The 12,500-nt window shown below is 41.4% G+C and overlaps 1 protein-coding gene and 2 long non-coding RNA genes across 5 annotated transcripts in view; 1 reads left to right on the forward strand and 2 right to left on the reverse strand.

The window, feature by feature from the left end:
• LOC121715363 overlaps window positions 1–1,460 on the forward strand; it is a 7,017-nt gene extending 5,557 nt beyond the window's left edge. The window contains exon 3 of the long non-coding RNA XR_006033591.1: window positions 1,388–1,460. This is a non-coding gene — a long non-coding RNA (uncharacterized LOC121715363). The remainder of the gene's footprint in view (window positions 1–1,387) is intronic.
• pde4d (phosphodiesterase 4D, cAMP-specific) overlaps window positions 1–12,500 on the reverse strand; it is a 148,956-nt gene that overhangs the window by 97,264 nt on the left and 39,192 nt on the right. The gene's annotated exons all lie outside the window — the stretch shown is intronic.
• Window positions 5,086–12,500, reverse strand: part of LOC121715364 — an 11,797-nt gene continuing 4,382 nt past the window's right edge. Inside the window, exon 2 of the long non-coding RNA XR_006033592.1 lies at window positions 5,086–5,300. This is a non-coding gene — a long non-coding RNA (uncharacterized LOC121715364). The remainder of the gene's footprint in view (window positions 5,301–12,500) is intronic.

Consider the following 12,500-nt stretch of genomic DNA (forward strand, 5'->3'; position numbering starts at 1 on the left):
ACACACTGCATGATTCGCACACTGGTCGCCAAAAGATTTCAGTGTTGAGTTCAGCAAGGTGTTTGATGCTGTTTTTAAAACTGTAAACCTGATAAAACGAAAAGCACTAAATACATGCCTGTTTGCATCCCCATGTCAAGGCTTAGGAAGTGAACACACCTCTCTCCTTTACCATTCAGAGGTACTATGTAACGCTATCTATACTTTCTTGTCCGAGAAGTAGTGCACTGAAATGGCTTACATGTTCAACGACAGGCACTGGTTAACTAAGCTGGCATATCTCACTGATGTTTTTGCAGAGCTTAATAAGTTGAACACTTCAATGCAAGGGAGAGATTCAAACATCCTGCAGCTTTACGAAAAACTAGAGGCATTCGTTAAAAAAATATCAAGATTTTGTCAAAAAAACGAGTGGATAGTGGTAACTTGGCTATGTTCCCTTTAGCTGAGGAATATTATGGCAGCACTTGTGCTTCAATTATGAAAGTACTTCAATGATTCTGATGAGTGGCACTGTGACAGTAAATGGATCCTGCTCCCATTCAGTGATGATGCAGCAGCAGGGTCAAGCTTACCTACTGTAGAAGAGGATCAGCTCATAGAGATGTCCACAGACTCCGTCAGGAGGCATATGTATGATACACAACCCCTTGTGAAGTTCTGGATAAGTTGCCAGACAGAATTTCCAGAGCTTACAGTAAAAGCAGTGAGGTGTCTTTTACCCTTTCCAACTACATACCTCTGTGAGAGTGGTTTTTCCACACTGGCATATCTAAAGAGCAAGTACAGGGCAAGGCTGGTACCAGAGAATGATATGAGGCTGTCACTATGTACCACAAATGTATATCACCACAAATAGACAGACTGTGTGGAAGTCACCACGCCCAGAAATCCCACTAACAGGTAAGGAGCCCCCCCACACACACACACAAACACAATAGTGGGTCGTGGATTAGGCCTACTTGTGTACAGAATGGTGGTCCCTGGCACAGAACCAGCTGAAATCCCCTGCTGTAACATATTATAACATAAAACACTGATGTCTCAATCGAAGACGATCTGCATGGATATAATCAACCAGAAAAAGTCAGAATGTGAGATGTGCCAATGATTAGCCAATGATTAGCATTTTCAGTGTGAACGCTAGCCTGGTTAACGTCAGATCTCATCTCATTGAGATGGGGTCTGGGAACTACAAGTTCATTTTCTCGTATTTGAAACGTGGTTTACGAATGGCTAGAGCCGTTTATTGGGCGCTACGAATGTCTATCAAATGCGTCTCTACGTAGCTCATAACCACTTCGGTGTGTCGTCATTGTCTTGCTGCCGCCCCCCCCCCCCCCCCCCCCGTTTTGTGATTGGTTCCTTCGTTGAGGTGAAAACGAAGTCCATGGAATCCAGGCTGCTTAGGAGCATGAATAAAATCGCGCACAAGGCAGCATTGGAAAACCCAGGCTACCCCCCCCCCCTCCCCCCCCCCCCGTTTTGTGATTGGTTCCTTCGTTGAGGTGAAAACGAAGTCCATGGTCCATGGAATCCAGGCTGCTTAGGAGCATGAATACAATCGCGCACAAGGCAGCATTGGAAAACCCAGGCTATGTGAACACCCTCACACATTCAAATTAGGTATTGTAAGTGCAGAAGTACGTGATTTGAGACAGAGTGAAAGAATGAAGGTCAACACACATACCTACATACAAACACAAATAACACAAAACATGTGTGTGAATGTTTTGACTTTCACCCAGAAAGTCACAGGGCCCAGTGTTTTCTACCTGACTGAAAAGGGCACTGTGATGTAATCATGTTAAGGTGCACCGTGACAGGCGTTGATTAAGCCGATCTCTGACAGCCACTCAGGCAGGGTTTTCCGCTTTCGACAGCTGGCCTGCCGCATCCCTGTGCTGCATTCAAATTCTCCAGGAGAGGGGAATAATCCCAGCCTCTCGCCGTGTGAGCCAAGGTGAGGTATAGCAAGAGGCGTGGTAACTCCTTCATTGTGTATTCCATGCTAAATTTACATTACATCCAGCACACACAACGAACATGGGTGCAGAATATCAAACACGGGAACAAAAAAAAAAAAAGGAAAACGGCTTTTCTGCTGATAGGAAGACAAATTCCCCCGGGGAGCCACTACCTAAGAGAGTAATGAGGCTCCTGGAGGACAGAGGTGAATAGCAAGAAGGAAAACATGGATAAAGACAGAAGAGAAAAAAGAGAGAAAAAAGAGTCTTTCTGCATGTCTGCTTTAATAGCACCCTGAGTACACTATATATGTGTATGCATGTATATTTTTATATAACATATACTTGTAATATATACATATATATATATATATATATATATACCAGAACTTGTGCTTTAGAAATAGAGTACGCTTGTTGCTTTCAGATTGATTGTGGGAGAGATCTATGGTTGCCTCTGCACAGTCTGGGCAGCATGCATTCCATCAGTATATACATCATTAATCTTAATGAATAGGAAATTAGCAGAAGCCTTTCTCTATCCTACATTGTTGGGCGACTGGAGATTGTTGGTGGTTCTCAAAACTGCTTGGCGGTGAATATCAAATAATTCGAGTTTTATAGTAGAAGGACTATGTTCAACAAACGAAAATGGCTCTTCAGGATAATCTCTTCCATTCCTTTCCAACACTCTTTTCTCCCCTTACACACGCACCCACGCACACATACACACATACGCTCGCACGCACGCACACACACACACACACACACACACACACACCATGCCCCCTCCCCCTATCTGTTTAGCAGATCTGTCTTCTACTGCCTGTGGCAGCACATTGGAATGACTTCATAGTGTCTATTCACTAAGAATCTTCCTTTCATTCTCCAGTGTTCTGCCTCTCCACCAGTCTCAACAACTCAGGTGAACACCATGTCTGGTGATATCACAATGATTTATTATGAGCACACAGAGAGTGCCCTGGACAAGTCACTCACCAAGCTGATGTATAGTAATGGCACTTAAATGGCTCTTAAAAGTGTCATCTGGCAAAGCATGGCTTTAGAGCCCATGTACAGTGTCCAATCAGATATAAGACACTGGTGGGTATGGTGCCTTTTGCTGTGACATGAAAATTGAAGTGTTAATGTAGCTTAATTGCATAGCTACACCAGTTATTGATAGAGGAAACATCCCGCCAAACAATGAAGAGTGGAAAATCAGGCTCCTTCATTTAACAAGCTGTGTGTACAATCAGACACACACACACACACACACACACACACACACACACACACACACACACAAACACACACAAGCATCTTCACTGATTGTTTATTTGTCTGCCTGTAATTGAAAGTGGTTTGGCAGATCCCACTATGGACATACTAATCATATGCATCTAAACCTACACAAGATTGACTACAGTGTATGTGTGCAAGACAAGTGTACCTGTCTGTCTGTGCCTGAGTATGATTATGAACTGAAAACCAAGAATATTGATTTTCTCATTAAGTACAATTTTCATCAGGACAGACTGTTGTGATGCAGCAATATAATAAATATAATACATTTTTTGACAATAGCTAGGCAGGGCATGAGGGAAATATACCTGGGGGCTGTCTAAAAAGAAACACTTTCTTAAAAAGAAAAATGTTCTCACTAAAATCACTACACCGATAGCAAAATCTATTATCAGAAAACATAATGGCCACATCTCTAAGAAGCCTAGTAGCAAAGAGTGGAAAAAATATGAATATGAAAACATTCGACCAGATGGTTCAATGGGATACACGTAGAATGACCATAGAATACCCTTACATCAAAACAGCAGTTTGCATGGACAACCCACCAGTTTACATGGACAATACTAGCACTGGATTGACAACAAAAGGGTACTAAACCTGTTTAGATAAACATTTATTCTAATTCAAATCCAACTTGAACATGGGTAACCTAAATGAACACCTAATCTGTTGAAACTGTCGAACCCCCATAGCTATTGTCAAAAAATGTATTATTATTCATTATATTGCTGCATCACAACAGTCTGTCCTGATGAAAATTGTACTTAATGAGAAAATCAACATTCAAGTCTTGCTGATCCTAGCACTTACCAGCCGTCTTGAACTGACACTTAACTGTTTAAAAACAGCACTCACTGATGCACTTATTCTTACTGTACTCTACCGTTTTTAAATTGTCCTAACATTGTTGAGAGAATTGCTTTAAAAATTAACTGTTACCATGTTGTTAGTCGCTTTGGTTAAAAATGCGTCAGCCAAATGTAATGTAATGAAACTGGCCTCCACAAGATGTTCTATTATCAATAGATTATCAATAGAGTTTGACTATACCTTTGACTATGTAGTATAAACGATTTTTATGAAATTACATGTTGCTGATGATAGCTGATTTAAAACTGGATTACACCATAAAAAACACAATCTTGCAGCAACCACACAGCAAAAATCTAATTCAGACGTAAAATAAACTGATTGTACAGAGTGTGTGTGTGTGTGTGTGTGTGTGTGTGTGTGTGTGTGTGTGTGTGTGTGTGTGTGTGTGTGTGTGTGCGTGCGTGTGTGTGTGTGTGTTCGTGATAGAGAGACAGAGAGACAAAGAAAGAGAGAGTCGTTTGTGTGCATTCGGGTGTGCGTGGTGGTTTGTCGACACACATGCTAATGGCTTCTCTCAGAGGCCACTCCTGCCACCCATGTAGTGGAGATGAATGGAGTATTCATTTTCTGTGTGGGCCGGGATGGCAACAGACAGCCCATTTCCGGCCCGCGTAGAATACCCAGCACAGCAGAGCAGCCGTCAGAGCCCTCATCCCCTCCTGCCAGTTGCATAGCTAATGCGTTCTAAAGTTACTCAGGGAAGATTTCCACACTACAGAAAAAGCCCCCCAAAGAGCTGCTGCTTCATAGTTGCCCCCAGTGCATAACATTTGGGGCAGAAAAAATATGAATACACAATGGCTTCAGCTTCCTGTTTTGGTGTGAGCCTAAAAAGTTTACATATTTTCTTTGCCTTTACAAACACCCTTTAACAACGACCTAAAACGCTGGGAGGACATTTAGTAAATGGCAGCAAGAGAAATAATTAAAGACAAACTGCAACTGAAAACATTTCATATTAACAGAAAATTCCCATTAACAGTCCCATAATGAGACAAAATGGCAATGTGGAGGACTCCATGGTCCAGTTGTGCTGGCATTTAAGAACAGCCTGTGGCCAGAGGACAAGTATGGCCCAGGAGTTATGATGGTGGGGCGTCCAGAGCAGCACTTCCCCTGTCACTGCCTCCAGTGTCATTTTCATCAGTGTCTCTGGCAGAGGGAGCACACACACACACACACACAAACACACACACACACACACACAAGGACATGGATACAGACATAATAAATAAATACACAAATAAATAAATAAACACACACACACGCACAGTGTACACACATACACAGCGTGTGATTCAGGTTCACACATACAGTACACATAGTCTAAACACAATCAAGGACACATGCACATTCACGTGCAAACACACACGCACACAGGTAGACATATACATACACACACAAACACACACTCTCTTTCATCAGAGACCTTTAATCCCAAGCTCCCTTTCTCGCTCTCTCCCTCTCTCTCTCTCTCTCACACACACACACAGAGCTCATTCTCACCCTCTCCCTCTCTCTCTCACTCACACACACACACACACACACAACACACACACACACACACACACACACACACACACAGTCAAACACACACACTCTCTCATCAGAGACCTGCCAGAGCTCTCTTGCTCTCATGGCTCTCCCCTGACAATTTCTCTGCATGAATCGAACTACAGACCACAGGACCTCCTTTCATTCGATCTTCTTTTGTAGCAGACCAGCCACGCGCAGGCAGCACACACAGCCATCAGAAGTGCTTCCCGGCTCATTATAGTTTTGAAAAGCCATTTCAGTTCTAGTATTCTTACACTCGATACTTCAGTAATTAAATACTGAGTGAAAAATAGCATTCGCTCCTTGAAAATCACGCCTGGCAAATATAGGCGCACAAATGATTTAAGATCCTGTGTGTCTTGCCATGCTTTTAACTAAGAGGCATTAAAAAAGGCTGTCAGTGACTTGTTTGTAATGTATGACAACAAACTGGAAGACAAATCTCAGTTGGCTGTACAGTTCACCTGATGTGTATAGCACTGATTATTCTCAGTTGCTAAGACAATAGTCCCCCTGACAAGCAAAGGGATGCTTGTGTGTTATGTTTGAGTGCTTGCACTGCAAAAACTGCTTATCTAACAAAATCTAACCAAGTGTTATTAATCTTATATCAAGATAAAAAAAACTAGTTGGTATTGTTTTCAGTATAAAGAGACTTACCTAGCGCTTTCTTGTGAAATCATTTGACTTAATTTAAAAACAAATTGACTTATTTTAAGACATCTCATCTTGAAAACAAGCAAATTTGTCTGCCAGTGCGTTAAGCAAATTTGTCCTAAAAACAAGCAAATTTGTCTGCCAGTGCGTTGAGCAAATTTGTCTCGATAAGACTCCTTAAAATAAGTTAAAGTCTTCTTAAATTAAGTCAAAATGATCTTTTGAGAGGGCGCTAGGTAAGTTTTTTCATACTAAAAACAATACCAAATAGATTTTTTAATCTTAATATAAGATCAATAACACTTGGTTAGAATTAATTGTTTGCAGTGTGTGTGTGTGTGTGTGTGTGTGTGTTATGTTTGAGTGTGTGTGTGTGCATTTGAATGTGTGTGTCTGTATGTATCTGCATTTATCTGCCATTTAATGTGGGTACAATACATGTTTGCATGTCTGTCTGTGTTCGTATGTGCATGTGTTTCTGTTTGTGCGTGTGTGTGTGTGTGTGTGTGTGTGTGTGTGTGTCTCATTGCCAAAACAAAGCATCTCTCTCTCTAGGGATCGGCTCACCATCTGAACCAGTTAAACCATCCAGCGAAGTCACACCGGTCGCTGCACCTCACTGAACCTGGCTGAAACAAAGATCTTACACACAAGCCAGTGCAGCAGCATCTCTCCCTCAGCGATCTCTTCAGCATAAAACACAACAGAACGTGCCTGTAATGTACATGTTCATTGTAGATGAGAAGGATATGTATACAAGGGAGAAAGAACAAGTAAGAATGCAATTTAAACACAACCGTGTCTGATCTATTTGATCTGCTGGGCCTTTTTTTCTCATCATGCACTATCGCTGTGTTCCTTTTCTTTTGCCAATCTGACTTTTTCATGTGTAGCCTGACTTGAGGGAGAACCTGAGGCTTCAGAGAAGAGCAGCACTCCACTGACGAACTGAAGCTGCAGAAATTCCCAGAGGGTACGCCTTCCTGTGACAACCTGAAGAGCCGAGGTTGGGTGTTTGTGACATACAAGTATGCCTTTCAAAACACCTCAAGTCTAGCTCTGCATAAGGGAAATTAACACCAGATTGTCAGGGGATAAAGTCCAAATTGGGGACTTGGCTCAGCATGTCACCAGCAAGCTCAAAATGGTGCCATGACTGGTTAGGGGGCCTCAGCATTGCTTTGGGCAAAGTAAGTTCCTAGTAGTGGTTTAACAGACCTCATTCAACTGCGCATATCAAGAGTGTCCTGACTCCTCTCTCAATATGTGACAAACTCTCACTCCATACACAGAGAAAGTGAGAAAGAGAGACCAAGAGAGTGAGAGAGAGAAAGAGAGAGAGAGAGAAGACAGAAAGAGAGAGAGAAGAAAGAAGGATACAAGGGAGGCAAGCGGATTGTCGCCATAAAAAGATAACTTGTTTTAAGACATGCTGCCGTAACACTGTTAACTGCTGAACATCCTGCAGTTACACTAATGTGTAATTTTATAAACCACTCCAGTGCAGGTACTGTCCAGCACATCTGCGCATGAGGGATGATGAAACTCCAGTGCAGGTACTGTCCAGCACATCTGCGCATAAGGGATGATGAAACTCCAGTGCAGGTACTGTCCAGCACATCTGCACATGAGGGATGATGAAACTCCAGTGCAGGTACTGTCCAGCACATCTGCGCATGAGGGATGATGAAACTCCATTGGTCATCCCCTCCAGATGGGAGCAAAATGGCAGCATGGAGGAGAGCCCCAGAGCAAGGTTCAGCCAAAGGCTTCTCTCCTAACTGTCTCTCTCTTTCTATCCAAAATACCAGAATAGGACTCCACATGCAAAACATGATGGGGGTTGGTTCCTCTCCAGACCAGAAATTGCAGAAGAAAAAAAATGTAGACAAACGTCTGCATTTCTGTGTGTTTGGTGGGTCTGAAAGGAGATACAAATCTCAGCTCCTCTTAATAATAACTCGCTGCATTTGTTGCCACCGGCTCAGTGATATGATACATCCAAACTGTCTTTTTCCTCTGACATATAATCCTCCTAATCTCTAGATCTCATAGCCACTGGAGAAAATAGTCTTTAATTCACAACAATAGAAGAGCTTTGTTTGGTATCTGGCTTAGGTATGAATATTATACAGGGAAAAAACAACTCTTGCTGGTCAGGCAGGGCTAAACATCCTGCTTCATTGATCTATGATATTGGCTTTAGCTAGAAAAGGGGATCTGTCACTTTGTGTCGACCCATTATCTGTCACAAGTGATCAATTGTATTTGTTTATCTAATTTAGTGGTGACAATGAGATACTGGCACTGAAACTCACTCCTTCACCTTTGGGAGATTACATCAGTTCTGCACGACAGTGCATATCCTATCTCTCTGAAATTGTCAGTCAGTCACAGTGGTGGGTGGGGGGCACTTTACCTCAACCCAGAATTCATTAAGCATTATAAAAACTTCTATGTGTTTTAGGGTATTCATAATACACCAAGTGGCTAACATCAAGCTATACAACATTTATGAATTATGATGATGTGGCATAAGCCCTGCATAACTATTATAATGAAATTTTGTATGGAGTCATTGATGGCGCCATAAAATTATTTAACGGTTAAATGAATAACAATCTATTTTTAAATCTTAAACAGTCTGGCACACGTATGAATTCAGGCACTGTGCCTGAGTAGTATAAACCCTGAACAACTAATATTTCAGATAAAGCAAAGACGTCAACAGTGCAATTATGAGGGGGTAAAGGAAGCTTTATATTCTGCATTATCAATACATTATTAACCTTTTATTACACGGCTCTTCATCATGCTGCAGAATGCTCCATACACTTGAATGGGCCTTCCCAACGTTCAGAGGTCTGATATGTAAGGGATAATGGACGACACGGCATTCGGTTCACAGAACGAAATGCATGTTCGAGGTGGTAAAACAGCCCCGGCGTGCAGTGGAGGGCCGTTACACCTCGTAAGTTTTCTGTGAACCGAACGTTCGCCCTGTCGGGACTTGATGATGATCGGTGTTCTATACATTATCCCTTATATAACCCTTTTTGAGAGGGTATATACCGGTAATGCTTTCTGAATACTGGGTTTAATTATAATGTGCCCTTTGTGTGTGTGTGTGTATGTGTGTGTGTGTGGTGTGAGTGTGTGTGTGTGTGTGTGTGTGTGTGTGTGTGTGTGTGTGTGTGTTTGTGTGTGTGCATGTTTACATATGTGTATCTGTGTGTGCGTGTGTGTGTGTGTGTGTGTGTGTGTGAGAGAGAGAGAGAGAGAGAGAGAGAGAGAGAGAGAGAGAGAGAGAGAGAGAGAGAGAGAGAGAGAGAGAGAGGCATGCATGTATGTATTTTGAAGTCAGTAAAACGGGGAAAATGGCAGCACATGGCATTTGCACTCCAATCAGAAAGACGAGGCAAATCCAAGGCAGGGCTTAACTACAGGCTCTCTCAGTAAAAAAAAACAATCCAAGAAAGGCATATGATAACTTATTTTGTTTGTTTGGCCTCCTTTTGAACAAATATGTTCTGAATTCGATGAAAAAGGCTGGATTTGAAAGAGTATGGGTGATGAGTTTGAGGTGAAATTGGTGTGGGATGAAAATGTGTGCATTTGAGAAGGGAGGGGTGTAAAATGTGACTGCTGGGTTGTGCTCCCACCAACACACACACACACACACACACACACACACACACAGACACACTCATAAACATTACCCAGTTCAAAGAAACCCGCATGTACCCAGAGCCTCGCTCAGACTTCTCGAACGTTCTTTTCATCACGCCTGGAATTATTGCTTTGTTGATGGCTACAGAGCACTAAAAAAATAAATAAATAACATTACTGCCTTTTCCCGCTCTACATCACACCAGGAGAAGACACTGCATGAGAGCAGAATGAGGCTGTTTTGAAATAAACATGGATAATGCAAAAGAAGAAACTGACTACTCAATTGCAAGCTTATTCCTAGGGCAAATGGGCCAAGTCATTGACAAACAATCAGTAATTAAAAAAATGAAGATCACCTCACTGCAATAAATCATATATAAACTGCACCACACATAGGTACAACAAAATGCCACATCAAGACACATACAGAGCTCCAAAAATCCATTCTCTTGCTAAAGTTATTACATTGATTCCTACTATGTCTATATTGCAAGGCATTTTGGGATGCAGCAGTGATGTACATATCTCAAACCTTGTTTGTGCAATTTATTATAGAAACCCCATATCATTTTTATCACATATTTCTGAATTACGATTAGTATTTTGATCGCAACTCTTTTGAATGTAGAGCCTAGCAAAAGACCTTCACACATGCCTAGGACTTATACAATTAAATGTACAATGAAAAGCTTTCAAAGTGATGTTTGTGAGCTTTCTAAGTGGAGTGTGATGCTGATGGATAATTATTAGTGCTAGGGCTGCATTAACCCAGTGGGTAGTCTCAGAGAGGCAGACATGACTTTGGCACATTGTGATAAGAGTGCACATCTGGCAAGCTCTTGCTGAAAATCAGATCTTGAACAAAACCCATAGCAAAAAAGGCCTGGCCATATGATGGTGATGAATGCACCAATGCATTCATTTAAGGTTACCACATTTGTAGTTGCAGTTCGCAGTTTTAAGGCAATTTGTTTTTCTCAAATTCAGCTGATTTTTCATGTGCGGTTCTCTATCTGTCAAAACAACGATATGTACAGCCCTGGCTCTGTAAATGAGAAACAAAGTGGTCCAGACTGAGCAATAGACTATTTCAAACAATCAGCAAATTGCTTCAGTATTACCGTAGGGAGATGAGTATTTTGGCAGTTTGACTGAAATATTAAAATCATAGACTGTACCATTATAACTCCAACTCTACTTTTACAAGGCATTTGATTAGTTTACAGACAAAACTCGTTGGGGTTTTAAATCAGACTAAGAATGCCATGAACATTCATGTCATGAATGTCTTGTCTACATAGCACACGCACACACACACACACACACACACACACACACACACACACACACACACATAAAACGTCAAAAGTGAGTGAAGCCAAATGTTGGCAACTGTGTGTCCCTGGCGAGAAGTGGCATTTGATGAAATCGTGTTAGGATTACAGTGGGAACGCTTTCGGCTAGAACACAAGAAAAAGTGGTTAGTCCTGGGCTCCACTAAGATATACTTTCCAGTTTCAAATCATTATTACCCTCACTCGGGGGAAAGAAGATTTTGCAATTGGGTGTGTCCGTCAGCGCATATCCACACACATGACTTCAAAAGTACTGGTCCTGTGTACTTTACATTTATACAAGGCAGAGGGTCACCATATCTCGGTCCTCTAACTTTCGTTTCAGAATGCACATGATAAAATTTGGTTTCAATTTGGTTAATATTGTGTGACGGGGGGAGGTTCTGCAGCTGCCTGGTTGCTCTTGTTATGCTAATGTGTATAAGTTGATATATTTTAATATTTTTTTCAAATGCAGTGTAAGGGATAGTATGTAGCTTCAAACCTACTTGAACTATGAGAATACTAAATCAGCTGTGCTGTGAATTGGACATATCACAGCAAATAAACATCCATTCTTCCTAGCACGCAGTCAGCAGACTATATTTGAACCAAACTCGGTGAAAACAAACGCATGGACAACTGAAGAGAAATGACACAAATGACACAGAATATCCGGGCATTTAGTCTGGTAATTTTTGATGACATTTTGAATGAACAAAATAACCATGTGGTTTTTGTTTTCACCGAGAGCAGTCCATAGACTGCACATGATGTCAATTGGAAATGATGTGGCCACAATGCCAAGTGACTGACTACTGTAAAAAACATATAACATATTTATGTTACATATATAACTATATATATATGTTACATATATAACTATAATAACATATAATGTTCTGGTGTACTGGTAAAAACATATAACTACATGTTCAGTGAACTTGCAAGCAAAACTTAATTCCTGTTAAGCATTTAGAGTTGGCTCTGTGTGGAAATAGTGATATCTAAATAACTTTGCTTTGCCTTGTCCGTACACTGGCTGCAGTGTAACAGACAGTAGAATGGCATTGTGATGGGTCATGAACCACGTCTAACACTGCAGACATGGTCAGACAGAAACACAAGGCAC

The sequence above is a fragment of the Alosa sapidissima genome, chromosome 8 (assembly GCF_018492685.1).
Source record: "Alosa sapidissima isolate fAloSap1 chromosome 8, fAloSap1.pri, whole genome shotgun sequence".
Lineage (NCBI taxonomy): Eukaryota > Metazoa > Chordata > Actinopteri > Clupeiformes > Clupeidae > Alosa > Alosa sapidissima.